This window comes from Lagopus muta, chromosome Z (assembly GCF_023343835.1).
Source record: "Lagopus muta isolate bLagMut1 chromosome Z, bLagMut1 primary, whole genome shotgun sequence".
Lineage (NCBI taxonomy): Eukaryota > Metazoa > Chordata > Aves > Galliformes > Phasianidae > Lagopus > Lagopus muta.
Window position 1 is genome coordinate 7,912,967 of NC_064472.1, and position 15,899 is coordinate 7,928,865.

Consider the following 15,899-nt stretch of genomic DNA (forward strand, 5'->3'; position numbering starts at 1 on the left):
GTGGAGCAGAAATATGTATTTATAGCTGAAAAATTAGATTTGGACGTGAGGGACGTTGCTGATCTTCAGGAAGGCTTCCCTTTATGTTAAAGACTTAAAATGTGACCATTTCCATCAAAGCTAGGCATTCAAATCTTCATTATAATCAAGACAGACATACACTCCTTTTGGCCGTGGTTCACATTCTGATCAGAAGGGATCCTTTAGGATGTGTGAACTTGTGGGCTGCAAGTCCTGTTTCTCCTCACTAAATCCACCTGGAGTCCTTTTCTCAGATGGAGATATTGTGACTTGAAGCCTAATTAGGGCTTTAAGCCATTATCTCCATTCAGTGTTCAAAGAAGACGGTCTCCAGTTCCACTTAGAGGCTTTAAATGAGAAGCTGTTTGGAGGAATACCGGCATTTACCAGGTGCATTTGGCTACGGTTTGCTCAGCACAGCACATTCTTGGTCATTGTCACTTGAAGCAAAGATATTTTTCCTAATCTGTCCTTCTGTGCAGACCCCTGGTGGTCAGGAAGTATGCTTCCTCTTTGTTTCCCTGGCACAACTTCTGAACTAGGGTGTATATACTTGTCTTGATAACGCTAACACTTCTATTTACAAATTTACTTCAGCAGTACCCAAGGCTGCTTTTCTGGGTATACCTTTCCCCAGAAGAGTGAATTGCATTCCTTAAACAGATGATTTTGGCTGGTGTCCAGCCTGTTTAACACAGATGCCTAACTTGCTTCTCAATTCCAGGCCTCTGATCAAGCAGTCCTCATCAGATAGGTATCTGACTCCTCTGCCTAATCAACCAAGAAAGGCATGTACCTCTGAAGTCCTCCAGAGGGAAAGTCTGCCTGAGTTTAGGACCCAAAAAAGAGGACTGGGCACTTGATAGTCTATTTCATTTGTCAATTGATGTAAAAGCATTACTGCTTACTAGAAACCTTGCCCAAGCTCAGGTTCTTCACCTGTGTGGGCAGGATATCTCTTTAGAGATGTCCAAAGATCTCTTACTCTCTACCTACAAGGAGGTGCTACAGACCCATACGTTAGACAGATTTAGGCAGACAGGATGACCATCTTTGACTTTCATTTGAAAGCATGTTTTCTGTTTTGTTTTGTTGTTTTAGCCTCAGCAAGTTCTAATCCTTCATCTGTACATATGTGTGTATATGTGTGTGTGCACGTCACATCCCCACTGTCTGAAGGTGTGTGTGGAGGATGGGCAGAGGGATGGTAGTAGCCGCTCCAAAGCCAATAGCAGACCACTGAGGTCCTTCTTGCTCCAGCCATAAGGGAAAAGGTTTTTCCCAGTCAAGGATATGTCCAAGAGCCCCTCCTCACCCTGAAGGTTGTCTTGAGCTGGCATAGGTGAGGTGGCGTCTATGGTCATAGGCACATAGATACAGTGACCATGGTGTGGCCTCCTTTGTGACTGCTGTCTGTAGCCAAAAATGCCCCCATGGGTAAGAGGGATGCTGTTTTGCTTCCTTAAGCACAGCCTAGATCTGTACTGTTCACACTGCTTTTTCTTGAGTGTCCAGAGACATAAGTGACAACATTTCTGCCCTGGGGCATCTTCAGAAAGACAGTTTTCTTCCTTTTTGCTTGAAAAGTGACTGTAGAATCAAATCTTGCATCTGCCTTTGGTGGAAGCAGTCTATTCTCTTCACCCAAACCCCAGGAAGCTTAGGCTGACACTTACAGCTCATCCAGCTGCATAGTTCTGGGACCAGGCCATTGAGAAGGAGACACTTCCAACCAAGCAGCAGCCAACTGTGGACAAGGCATGGAGCTGAAGCCAATGCTCAGTTCAGGGGCTTAGTTCACTGTCTCATCAGCTGAGCATAACGGCACTAGCCAGAAAGCATATTTCAGCTCAGAAAAAAAAAAAAAAAAAAAAAAAAAGGTGACGTGTTGGTTGTATACAGTGACTTTTTAGAAATAGGCAGGAGGAAAGATATTAGCATTGCCAGCGGGGTAGAAATGCAGTACCTGAGAACAGGGTGCAGATCTGCCAACTAAGACAAGTGTATCATTATATTCAGTGATTTTTGGTGTTTACTGAGGCAAAATTACCTGGGCCAATACAGGGACATTTTCCTTAGTAAGAAAGAAACAGTGTTTCTGTAGATTGCAGCAACCAATCCTAGGCAGTTTCCGTTTTTCTTTCTTTTTTTATTTTTTTCCTTTATTTTTCCTCTCTCCTCTCCTCTCCTCTCCTCTCCTCTCCTCTCCTCTCCTCTCCTCTCCTCTCCTCTCCTCTCCTCTCCTCTCCTCTCCTCTCCTCTCCTCTCCTCTCCTCTCCTCTCCTCTCCTCTCCTCTCCTCTCCTCTCCTCTGGTCTTTCCTCTTCTCTCTTCAATTTTTTCCATTTTTGTTTTCTTTAATCAGGCCAAAGCCAAACACCAAAGCAGTAAAATTCCTTCTTTTAATGATGCTGATTTAGGGACCATCATGTCTTCTGAGTCCTTCTACAAGTTTGCTTCTCACGCCATACCAGCATTGCTGTATCCAGAGCCTGCTGCCCTAATAACCACTAAATAGACATAGACATGCAACAACTGCCAGTAGTTGCTTTTCTTTTTCTTTTTTTCCTTTTTCTTCCTTTTCTTTTTTCTTTTAATTCTCAGTAGCCAAAGCAGCTCTTGGTCTATTACTCCCCCATGACTTTAAACTTTCTGGGATGTAATTGCATTAGAGCAGTGCCAGCTCCCGAGTCTGTCCAAGGAAATGGCACAGCTCCCAGTGGACTTTGGCTAGCTGTCCCACGACGCCCCGGAGGCTGGGGGTGGTGTGGGAGAGGCTGGTGCTAACAAAAGCATTCTGGTTGGCAGCGGATGTATTTCTTTTCCAGACTTTGCAAACCGATCTGTGTCTGCGCTCATTCATTCAGTGCATGCTCTCCTCAACAGCCGCTGCACAGCGTTCTGTTACTGTTCACTGTTGACTGTGTGTCTACATTTAAGTGTGTGTTTTACGTGCGTGTCTCCGGCTAGGCCTCCTCCATCCTTTTCTTTTTCCTTTCTTTCTTTTTCTTCCTTCTTTCTTTAATTCTGTTTGGTTTCTTTGCTTTGCTTTCCTTCTTGTTTTGCTTTATATAGTTTAATGGCAAGTATTTCCATTAGAGCTTTTTGACTGATGCTGTGTTTGTAAGTTTTTTTTTATTATTTTTATATATATCTTCTTTCCTTACCTTTCCCTTTTTCCACACTATATATAAATATATATATATAAAAAAAATCTTTTCTTCTTTTGTCATTCAATCAAATTCCAACAAAACCAACCAAGAGCCAGTCAAATCCACCACAGTCTCGCGCTGAGCTAGGAAAAAAGTTCACGTAATGACATGAAAGTGGAGAATACAGTCCCCCAGGCCGTAAGTTCAAATCAACTCGAAGTTGAAAGTGTGACATGATGGCGTCATGTAACAAGCTAAGAATTGGTTGCATGACATGCCGTCAAGTTTCGTGCAGGTGCCGTGATTGAAGCATTTTTCTTGGATGTTGTATCAGTTGATGATTGGCCAGTCATGATCACATGTGCCTTTTTTGACTTTGTGCTGCCACAATTTTTTGCTGTGCTCATTTTCGTTTCGTTTTTGGTGCTTGCAGTGGTTTCTTTATTTGTCGTTTGATTTCTCGTCAGCGTTTTATGCTTCTCTAGATGTCACATAGAAGGAAAAAAAAAAAGATGGATTCCTAATTCTTTAGAAAAAAATGGGATTGTTATAACTTTACAGATAATTTGGAAAAAGTAAGAGAGAGAAAAAAATGTGTGGTTAATATTTTTGCACTGAAAATCTTGTGATTTTATTTTTTTTCTGGAGAATTTGGGGCCTTTTTCAATTGATGCCTTTTTTACCCCTTAGGATATTTCAAATCACTCTCCAAAATTTTAAAAACAAATGGTAAAAATAAAACAAAAAGCAAAATGATAGTAACAGTAGTTTGAAAACTATAGCAATCAAAAATATATATATATATATACTAACCCCAAGAAAAGCCTCATTGTATGTCTTTTCAAGAATTCCTAATTCTAAGGTTCTGTATTACAGCAACTCCAGACAAAATTAATTGTTTAGAGGGAGGGAGGGATTGTTTTGAATGGGGAAAAAAAATAACCAAAAACATCCAGATCAAAACGCAAAATGCATCTTTTTGTTTACAACTGAAAAAGGGTCCTTGACAAGTGTTTTTTATTTTTTTATTCTATTATTATTTTTGGTGTTGTAATTGTTTAGACTGCTGTGTACGGTTTGCTGTTTGTTGAACCAACAGTGTGAAAACCTGCCAGCATGGATTGATATTCCGCATGACACTTTTCCACCAGAGTGGACCTTTTGCAGTTTCTAAGTTTCTTGATGTAATAAATCACCAAGTGTATAAGAAGAACCTGCTTGCTAGAAAGAGATAAGAGCTAATCCTTAATGATTAAGCATCCTACTTAAATGTCAAGCCTAGTCGGATCATGATTACATTTTTTTTAAATAACTTTTTTTTTATTTAAGAAATGTTAGCTTTACTTTTTTTTTTCAAAAAAAAAAAAAAAAGAAAAAAGAAAAAAAAGTTTATTCCAACAGTCTTTTTTTTCATTTAACCTCCTATAAATTACCTGTTCAAAGTCCCACTTTCTGACATTCACAAAAGATGTAGATGTTATTGGCAGCTATGTCTCCACAGAACGCTCACACACTGTCATAGACAGCATCCCATTAAAATGTAGAAGAATTCTTTCTCAATGCCTTTCACACTACCAAAGCCCACCAAGCAAGATTGTGATCTGGCATGGTAAAGTGGCACTTAAAAATAATTAAAACTTAGTTATCTGTACATACATAGTGATACAGATTTAAATAGACATCCCTCACTATTATTTTGATTTATGATTATTATTACTAATAGAAACAATTGTATTTTTCTCTATCATGATCGTGACTACCTTGCTCACTTTGGGTTTGATCCGGTTCTCACTGAAGTCAAGGAGAATCTTTCTGTTGACGAGAGTGGGAGCAGAATCAGAGCCATTGACTCAAAAAGCAAACCACTAAAGCAGAAACCCCATCCTGTCCCAATTGAAGGGAGAAGAAAACACCCATTACTTTCAACAGGAGCAGGATTGGGCCCAAAAGAACAGACTTGTTTTTAATTTTGTTTTCATTTTTAGGTCTCTTTCCCCTCCCAAATATCCCCCTCCCTTCCTACTTCCCCCTTCCCTTTTTGATTTAATTTGCAATGATCTTCTTCATTTTTTAGGGCAGCAGCTGAATGGGCCACAATTAGAAAAACAAAACAAAAACAAAACAAAACAAAAACACAAAAAAGTATATCTATATTAAAAAAAAAAAAACGGGAACTGTTGGATTACACCTTTGACATATCAGCAAATATCAATCAAGCTGAAGACTTCAGACTTATTCTCTCTTTGATTGTTTAGACTGTAACATTTCTTCAAGAAAAGTATCACATCTGCTGACTTCGAAGGACATGCGCTTGAAAACAAACAAACAAACACATAAGTAAAATCAGAACAGGAACAAGATCAACCAGGATTTCTGAAGAAACACTGATATCACCACAGCGGCTTTTCTTCAAACAGGAGATGCAAACCTGGATACTGACAAAGGAGTGCCTGTTTGCCACCAAGGATGCGGTTACCATGTGCGACCCATGGTAACAGTCACTGAGCATCTTTATCTGTCATTCCTTAGCTATATAGGGACCAAAGGACAAAACTTTTTACCGCAGACTTGTAGCTGTATGTAAAATATGGAAGTTCTTTCCTTTTCTCTGAGCTGTTCCTAAAACAGTTTTTGAGAGCGATTATAAGAAATATATAAAAATTAAAAAAAAAATGCTTAAATGCTTTTAAAACGGCAAGATAATAGTTCTTTGATACTTTGGGAGGTTCTTTGGTTATACGTTAATTAGAGTCTATGAAGCTTTCATATGGTTTTCTGTATAATACGTAAGGATTGCGCTGTTAAAGGCAGGTTAGATGGATATCTATGAAAAGCAAAAAAGAAAAAACTTAAATAAATACACTAAAAAGCATAGAAGAGAAGAGAAAGGAAAGATGGTTGATATTAAAATGGAAAACAAAAAAAGAAAAGGTTTGTAAATGCTTCTAACTCTCCCCATTTAAAATCCTAATAGTTGTACAGAATTTAAAAAAGAAAGTTTAAAATACCTATATAATAGAAAAAAAATTAGACAACATAAAAAAATAAAAAAAAACAAAAAAGCAAAAAAAAAATACTACATAGAAGTTAGCGTTAATGCTAAAACAAAGATGTTGTAGAACTGTAATTTTTGTAGAGTTTAGATTGAGCATAAATTCCTACTCTGCCAATTGCTGTTGGATGCTGTTATTTATTAAGGAGACAAAGGAGATAAATGGCTATTATGGCAGCTTTTTTAACTGCAAGCATTCCAGCTATTAACAAAATAAACAGAATAAAACTCGACTCTGTAGACAATGCAAATGGGAAACAAAACAGCTGTCTTTTTATCAGACGTTAGTTCTAACTTGAACAACGAAACACAGCTAAACGCTTCATGTCTTCATGATCTGCTGTCCGCGAAATTCCCATCATCCTATGCTTCAGTAGCTTCCATATTTGCTCTAGAAACCTTCAGGGCAAGTGATTAGCCTAGAAACCTTAAACTTAAAAAAAAAAAAAAAAAAAAAAAAAAATTAAAAAAGCATAAAAAAAAAAAAAAAAACCTAAGTATAAAACCTAAGTATAAGACAAACATTAAGCAAACAATCTCTTTGAAGAACTTCTGAAACTGTTTACAAGGAATTTTGAGAAACGGGGATGTTTAAAAAAAAAAAATAGATGCTGGCTCTGTTTTTCTGTAAATAAATTTGCATATTTTGTAGGACTTTTAATTGTAATGATAGAGAAAAACAAGGAAAACTATTTAATGAAAGCACGATATTTATCTTTGGTAAATGACTTTAGAGCAGTTAAAAAATAAGACATTGCTTTAAAAAATCTGACTCAGAAAAAAACAATGAATTATTTAAGAACACATATATTTTAAAGTATATCATATTTATTATAATTTATTTTCACAGTCATAAAACTTGATTTACATCATTCTCACACTTGTTTGCATTGACTGAGCAGTGTGATAATTGTTTGATTCTTGGATTTAATTCTGTTTTAATGTTCTCGTTTGTTTTTCTTAGCATTTTTATCTTGATCTCAATCTCCTTTTTTCCTTTTTTTTTTTTTTCATTTTTTTCATTTTTTTTCTCTTTTTTTCTTTTTTCTTTTTTTTAATTTTTAATTCCCTAATGGGCCTGATCTTCCCGTCCTTACTCCAGCAGAACTCCCACTGGGACATGTTGGGTATTTTGCCCGAGCAAGGACAGCCAGACTGAGCCCACAGCTAGGAAGTACAGATGTGTAACGCAGCTGCAGTTCCATACAACTGCTCTTTCACTCTCAATTCCCTAAAACTCCTTGTAATCTTCTGTAATTATTGAATGACGCTTTCCAGCTTAGCCCTAAATAAAGCACAGTTTAAAAAAAAATACCATGTTCTTTGCTTCTTGATGGCTTTCCTTAATGTGTTTGCTTTGAGAACGAAATGAATCTATTTCAACTCTTTCATTAATATACATTGTTTGAGTATCAGAACAAATCCCTTTGTTATATAAAACATATCTCATTGGATTGAATTAATGACACTGTTTCATTTAATGTCTGCTTGATATTCCACTGTGGTTTACCTTAAACCTAGTAGGTTAGTAGATCAAATAATGGTACATACAAATTAGAGTCATTGTAGCTCCTGTTTGAAGCCTGTTGTTTGATTTCACGCTCACGGTTTTTTCATACTGATAAGTATAGAGGCCAGAGCTTGGGACATTGTTCCTTTTGCTGCTTTGGGACAACCCTGTGAAATTCAGCAGTCTCCAGAGATGAGGTTCAGTTTCTTCCTGAGCTTCCCTCACATCTCATTCTTTGAATGATGGCTGTTCCCTCACCCTCAAATGACTGTACCAGGTCAGCTGAGCCGAGGACAGGGCTGAAATCAGGATCTTTGTGTTTCAGTCCCAATACTTGCAGCTATGTCTGCTTCTGGACAAGTTGCGCCAGCTAAATTCATCTCTAAATAGGACTAATGGTGCTTGTCCATAATATGAACTCCACAGATGGAAGGAGTTCTATTAGTAGAAACTCCTATTATTACTATTATGAGTTACTAATGTCTGTTCAGGGCTGTAGAAATAAATGAAATGTAAATCAGGTGATGAATACTGGGAGGGAATATGGTCAGTATTTTTTTTTTTTTTTTTTCATCTGAAAGAAAGGGTAAATGCAGAGGAGCACATTCATCAGTCTCATCTCTGCTTACAGCACAGAAGATGCTCAGAAGAGGATTAATGTGAGGGAATCAGCCTCAAACACCACTGAGCTAGAAAATGAGGATTAGGTCTCCAGTTTCTTCCCCAGAGCCAATTCAGCATCCTACCCCAAGCTGTACGGACATGGGAGACAAACAGAGGTTCATCCTCTGATATCAGCCAGTTTTGAGTGTTAGATCACCCAAAGCCCTTCAAAGAGAGGAAAAAACAGATAGGGAAGAGGCATATTAAGAGTGGTGCTGAAAGCTGTTGCCCAATTCCCTCTCTATTTCTCAGGCTGTCCTCCTAGCTCTTCCTCGTGGTCCCCAAACTCTGTAGATCCCTCCTTTCTGATACTACATCAGTACAGTGGGTTTGGGCATCCTGCATGTCACAGTGCACCTGAAAGGTGTACCTGCAAGGGCATGGCCACATGGCCTAAGTAAGGTTGGATATGTTCCCAGGACATCCAGACAGGGACATCCTTGGCTAATACAATATAGCTGGGGGCTGATAGTTGCATACTGTGAAATGAGATTTCAGAACCTTTTCTCAGGTACCTGCAATATACAGTAGGTAAAATATCCAGTGCTGGAAAGCGATCGCAAAGGGAGACCAGAAAACACTATTAAAACTACCTGGGTGGCCCAGCTCAGTACTTGACTCCTAAAAATACCTAGCTCCTTAGAGACACCATAAGGGTTGCAGAACTGGGGAACCTGGCTGTGAAGACCAATAGTGACAACCAATGGAACAGTAGGGACCTTGCATTCTCCTCACTTTTTTGTCCAGTGTGTCCTCAAGTATTTAAGTGGGAAAATCTCCAGTCCCATTCCCCCCAAAAAACAGAAATACTGCAAGACTGTCCACCCTTTGAAGGTTCATTCAACACTGGTGTACAGGGGTACAGAAGCCTTGCTGTGACAGTACTGCTGCCTGAACCATGTGGTGTTTACTTGCTGAGCTCTACTCTCAGATTATATTGAAAACACAGACTGAAATAGGATGGGCTGAAGCAGAAATGCAGACTTGGCCTTGTGGTTTATTAAACACCCTTCTCTGGGCTGTTCACACATACCCACCCTGTATTAAGCTTTAACTGTTTGCTATACGGAGAACCTTTGCTTCTTTCAAACTGCCATCAAGGTGCTATATAATCAATAAAGCTTTGCAGCATAGGTTGGTTTCAGCATGAGGCTGAGCTGTTGAGACAAGCCCCAGTGTGAAGCCCTGAAAATGAAGAGAAAGGCAAAGCCAGCCTGAAAGACTGCAGCTGCCTGCACATATGAACCAGAATGCAGCAGACCAGGAACACTATTGCAGAAGCTCAAAACCACTGGGTGTTTGACGCTGGGTCCTCTTTCTTATTTATAGCTGTTAAATCACATTACATGAAACTAAAGGTTTGGTTAAAGGTAAAGCATGCACCCTTCACCATGGAGCCCACCCCCATGAACAGCTGAGGGCAACCTTTGGTACGAGCCATGGTTTGCAGTCACTATTTCTGGAGTTCCATGGAAATGCCTCAACCACAAATCATGCTTCTGTGTCTCTAAGACAACAGAAAATCCCTTTTTCGAGGCAGTTCTCCAAATCTGCATTTTCCAACATAGCCACACACAAGAGAAAACTTTTCCTCCACCCACTGCCACCCCATCCCAACTCGCAGCAGCTATCCATTAAGCCACTTATAATATGGAGCTCTTCCTGCTGTCCATTTGTCTACCTGACATCATGACACTGTTGGTAATGTCCTTGTGAAGCAAGATGAGGACTTTTCCGCTTTGAATATTTCAGTTTCCAGCAGCACATTTCCCATTGTTGCAAATGCGCCAGGACACTGACTACCATGAATCATGCCAAACATTCCTGTTTATGGCCCCAGGAAGCCACTCACACTTCACAGGGCTTTTGCAAGGGGAAACACATATCACTGGGTGCCTCGGTGAGATGTACAAGCTTGTGTACAGCATCTCTTAGAAAAGGAGGCTGCTGATGTTGTTGCCTATGAAGGTCCCTTGGTACATTCCATTTGAGAATACCTGGCTCATCCTATCACTTCAGAGCCAATGGAACATGAGGTCATGGTCTCCAAATGCCTTTTGGAATGTCACTGGTGCTCTACTTACTGAAGAAAACAGATATTAATTCTGATTTTAGTCCCATGGCTTCCCTCTAACTACAGTAAGCACTCTCAGTACAACAGACAAATCCAAAATAAATCTTTGGAAGGTACAAAATCAGAACACTTGTGCTCTATTTGCTGGGTGAATGAGGTCACTCTGGTATCCCTTTGCACACTTAAAGTCACCACTGGTACTGTACAAGCTTTTCTTAGTGCTCACGCAACCTTGAACATCCTACACTTGTTCTGAAGAATCCATATAGCACTATCACTGATAAAAACACAACTGATTTTGGTGGCAAGAAACACTTTGCTGCCGAGCGTCTTCTCTCCATGGCATTCAGAAGCCACCCTGAATTCTGGGTCTTGATCGGGTAAGTTTTGAACCTGTTATGAATTATATCCAGCTGAGCACAGACTGGAGAAGGATACGTGCATATCTGCATACATACAGGTAAATGTGCCATTATGGAGCACTGGACACCTCACTAGGACAGACTGCTTGGTACTCTTTACCCTGCTGCTTGAGGTGTGCTCCTGGGAAGCACACATTGCTGGGTTACAGTCACTGCTTTCAGTTCCTCAAAGCAAGGTCCCCAACCATGCACCTCTTCACATGGTCAGTGGGTGAAATAACTGTCCCAGCAGGGAGCCACAGCTTCATATCCCAAAAATGGTGCTCTCCTCAGCTCTGCAGAGGCCCTAAGCTTCTCCTTGCCTTTAGAGGCATGCCAGATCACATGCTTTACTTTCTCCACACACTGCACAGAGATTTTCAGCTGCCCAGTTTATGTTGCAAAGCCTGCCAGACAGCAAAGCACCCACGAATTAGGCATCCTGACTGTAACGACTCCTTTGCAGATCCTTTCTCCAGAGGGTAAGGGAGATGATTCCACTTCAGTGAACTACAGAGCAGGCTCCAGAACTGGAGTGGCTGTCAGCACGCACACTGTACACAGATCCTCCTACCTACTCCTACATGAAAAGATTACCTTCTTTCAGCTAGAACAAAGAGCAATTAAGTGAGACAATGGGCCTAGCTGTGTTGGTGAACCATCTGTCATCAAGTGTTAGACATGAGCAATATCTTTTTTAAGCCAAGCTAGTCAGAGCCCCCAGCCAGTGTTACAATTGCATGTAAGCAGAAAAGCATCAGCCTAATTTTTCCTCAATTTAACTCCTGCCACTTGGTCTGCTCTGTTACTGCTGCTCCTACAGCAACCCCAGAGCACGCTGGAGCACATGCATCTTACACAACAGGTATCCAGCAAACACTTTCCATCACATTTCATGTAAGCACACTGCAATAGGCTCTGGGGAGCAGCCTGCTTTGGTTCAAGGGCAGGCAGCCAGGCAACTGATGACAAAGAAAGAGGTATTTGCCCCTGGCCCCACCATTCACGACCTCAAGGGACATCCAGAACACCTACACTGCCCAAATACCAAAGACAAGGAGAGGTGAAACTCTGTGTATGCCTCTGCTGGTTGATTAGCAGCAAGTTCAGGATATGAATAGGAGCAGGATGCTGGGATTAGACCAAAGCACATGTCGCCCTGAGAAGAGCAGGCTAGCCCTACGTATGAGACCAGCTGCCACCCCCTGTGTCCAGCATGAGCACAGCATTCAGAAGGCGAAGGCCAAACCTCTGCTCTGATACTGAGGTTGCACACAGCTGCCCAAGCCAAAACAGGGCAAAGAACCAGGGAGCTACCTGGCTCTGCAGATTAAGCTTTGTAGTTTATGTGGGAGTTGTCCTATATCTGGCTTATTTATGCCCTTCCAGCTTGCAGCCCAAAAGTCTGATCTTAAAGCTTTACTAAGTAAATATTTTCTCTGCTTGACTACCAAGCTTTTGCAGTGCTGGGAGGGAGCTGTGTTTGGGTGAAATACTGTACATTTAAGGTGTTTTATTTTCCTAGATGTAGGGAATCCACGTGAAGCAACACACTTGCCTAAAAGACTTACAGTCCAGATCCGGTTTAATCAGAGACTGGGGAATTTTTCCTTCCACGAAGAGGCTGATATCACCAAATGCCCAATTTCAGGAAGGGCTCTCATCCATCAGATTTAAACGAGCGTTCCTTCCCCATTAACTGGGAACAGTGAAGAAATGTGGGCAGGGCTCTGTGTAACTGGGGATTAACCTTTTTTGACCAGACCTTGCTTTGCCTCTGTTCTGGATCATTAGCAATAACTAATAGACACCATATTGGTCAGTAAGACATCTTCTGACAAACCTAAATCAGAGAGGTCCATGTCACTGCTCTTTGGCCCTTCCAGTGCTTTATTGCAGTTTTAGCCCCCAAAAAAATGATTGAGATCTTACTTTTCAATCCTTAGTTCTTCAAGACAGGAGCGTGCAAATGCACGTTGTATGTTCAGCAGGTGATGGATGGATGATCATACCTGAGCTCTAGGTCTGGCTGAATGAGGAAACACTAGAAGGGACACTGGTGAAGAACCACTAGATCTCAGCTGTAAGGTTGTAACCAAGAGAAGCTGAGTGCAGAGGGATATTAAACATCTTAGCCATGCTTTGTACTGACCACTTGAAAGAGCCCAACTGAGTGCACACGTGCTCAGGCTCTGCACAACTGGGAGGAAGAGCCAGAGACACTATGTGCCTTTTTCCTGAGCCAACAGACTTGGAGCATACCTAGTCACAAACGGGCATGGTCAAAGGGACCACATGTTTGCAGGAGGCAGGTTTCAGGAGCACTGTCAGTCTAGCTCCTCTCTGCCCAGAAATGTTACTTCAAAGGCAAATATAAATATAGATCAGTTCAGTAAGGCACACTGGAAGATGAGTCGAAGGGACAGTTATTGGTCATTCTCACCTGGCAGGAAGGGAAATTATATGGAACAGGGACTTTGAGAACTTTAGCCATTTGACTGCTTGACTAAACTGTACAAAATGACTAATGTGAAGACTAAGTAGGTATGACAATGGCATGGATAATTGTGCATGCAAAATAGATAACTGAGTTCTTCTATGACCTGCGTTGATCACTGTGAAGTCACACAGTTTTCATGGTAACTTGGAATGCAAATGAAGACAGCATTTCTGCTCCTCAGACATTTTCAGTGGCTGGTCATTTGTCAAACTCCTCCCATGCTTTTACAAGTACGGTTGTTTAAAGCACTCAGTCTTGGTCTCTTTCTGAAAAAAAATAAAAAAATTAAAAAAAAAAAAAAAAAAAAAGAAAAAATAAAAGGAAAAATAAAGAAAGAAAAGAAAAGCTAAAGGGGAAGTTATAACTGCTTTCAGTGAACCCCTTACAAAAATCAACAAGAAACAGTCATTTCTTCCCAACAAAAAGGTCCTTCAGCCCCAGATAAAAGTATTTTAGTGAGCCTGAGAAGCCAGCCTATCCTGTCCCAACGTGCCCATCTTTTACCCAAGAAAAACAATGCTTGATGTGGCATGTAGTAGACAAACAGCTGTGCTCTGCTTCTGTGTGAAATACCCTTTAGCCCCTTACTTTATCAGGCCTAAGGTTGTTCTTTTGGCAATAAGATCAACAGAAACCTCTGTGTTTTTCTTCCAACAGTTAAATTATTTATGAGCTTTGAAAATAATCCCACTTTGTCTTCTAACCCTAGTTTTGCATATATACATGTCTTTCTCCATGCCGACCCCTGTGAATTCTTCAGCTAAAATATGCATTCATTAGAAAAACATTTCAGGGTATTTTTTTTCTCTCCTCTTTATCTACTTGCTTGAATATGTTGTAAACTTGATTAATGTTGCCTTCTAATCTCTTTTTTTCTAGAGAGAACACCTGGAGCTCTTTTAACCTGCCTCAAATAAAAAATAAAACCGAAAAGCCAAACAACCCAAGTTGCAATGTCACACCTTCACACCCCTTTCCTTTCCCTGGTCATCCAATGCTCCTCTTCCAAGAGACTGGACACTGGGCAAATTGTGTGGCAATGGACCTATAGAACTATGGGTTTCTTCTAAAGCCCCTTTCCCTATGCTCCCAGTAGCCTGCTTAGTTTTTAGCCTCTCTCTGTCTAGAATAGTTTGGGGAGATTTATGACAGCAATTCTTCTGGTTCCTTTCACAATGTGTTTTCCACAATTCTCATCTATCGCTCTGCCAACATGCATCATTTATTTAATACCAGTCAGTAGCCACATTAAACTTTTTTTTTTTTCTTTTCTTTTTTTTTTTTCCTGAGGACATTTCCTCCAGTACCTGTGTAGGTAAATAAAGTCTGAGCCAACACTCTTGGACCAGTCTTTTCTGCCTCCACCCTAAGCTTTCCATGGGCATCAATCATCCTTGAACTAGGATTCTTCTCATTTTAATTATGCTAATATTGCCATAATTTCATTCTCGTTAACAGCAATTGAGTTTCAGTCTATGCAGATGGTGGAGTTGGACAGTTACCAAGCCACATGCCATCTTGAGAGGAGTGTATGGACCACTGCTTAGCCTATGGCAGTGCTACTCATCACCATTTCTGGGTTGCATCACTTCACTTTACCCATTTTTGAAGTGGCATATGACTTTGCCTCATACTGGTTTTGAGACTTACAAAAGATACTTTTAAAAATATATTGGACTCCATTTCTCATCTACCTCATTCTTGATAAAGTACTCTGACTGCTTTGGTAACATCAAGTCAAGGCTATAGAAGAAATGTATTATCTATTGCTGTGGATGCGCGTAGATCTATGAGTATGTTACTACTATAGATATTCTCTAAACTTCCCAAACAGAGTAGGTATAGAACCAAAATCACAGCAGTGACGGGAAAGGATCTCTGTGCTTTCTAGTTTAACCTCCTGCTAAAAGCAGGTCTGTTTGTGGCCATATTGCTTGTTATTCTCATGCAATAAAGCTATAAAAGGCTATATAGGTAGACTTGTACAACTATAATTGTACCTACGTTGTGAAACAGGCACCCACTGCAGCTCTTTCCTCACTGTTTCCCAATCCAGTAGATCTATTCATCTCTCTTCTGGATCGGGTTTCTTTTCAAGGAAAATTTCTGTGGGCAGGGAGGGTGGTGAGCTCAAAAACACTTACCCTAGGTGTTGGGATGTACAGAGCGACAAGAACCCCTGTATACTCTGGGGGTAAAGCCCTGCCTCACATGGTAGCTCCCAGTTCTGCCCAGTGGAGAACTGGTCTCCCATATGCACACCAATAGCTTGTCACTGGCTGCCCTCATCAGGCCAAGTCCAGCCTCACTGCTGCAATATGAAGGCAGGAGATGATGCATGCACAGCCTGAGATTAGAGCTCATCTCTAAGCTGAGAAGGGTGACCTGAGGAACTGCTGCATCCCCCTGGCTGATATGCCAAGGAACCTCCAGTTTAGACCTGGCTAGATGTCAAAAATTGGTACAGCATAGACCAAAGTGCAGCAGTCCTGCAGGAGGGGCTTGTCATTGTGGCTGCAAGCATGAA

General features: G+C 40.7%; 1 protein-coding gene across 11 annotated transcripts in view; it reads left to right on the forward strand.

Annotated features, from left to right (window-relative positions):
• The window catches only part of CELF4 (CUGBP Elav-like family member 4), a 715,283-nt gene extending 709,037 nt beyond the window's left edge, over positions 1-6,246 (forward strand). For 9 of the 11 annotated variants that reach the window (XM_048930944.1, XM_048930951.1, XM_048930947.1 and 6 more), the window contains exon 13: positions 5,247-6,246. The gene's annotated coding sequence lies outside the window, so the exon portion shown is untranslated. Of the gene's footprint in view, positions 1-3,282; positions 3,371-5,246 lie in introns of all 11 variants that reach the window. The other 2 variants (XR_007373866.1, XM_048930945.1) reach the window with 2 other exon arrangements.
• Positions 6,247-15,899: the final 9,653 nt, after the last annotated feature.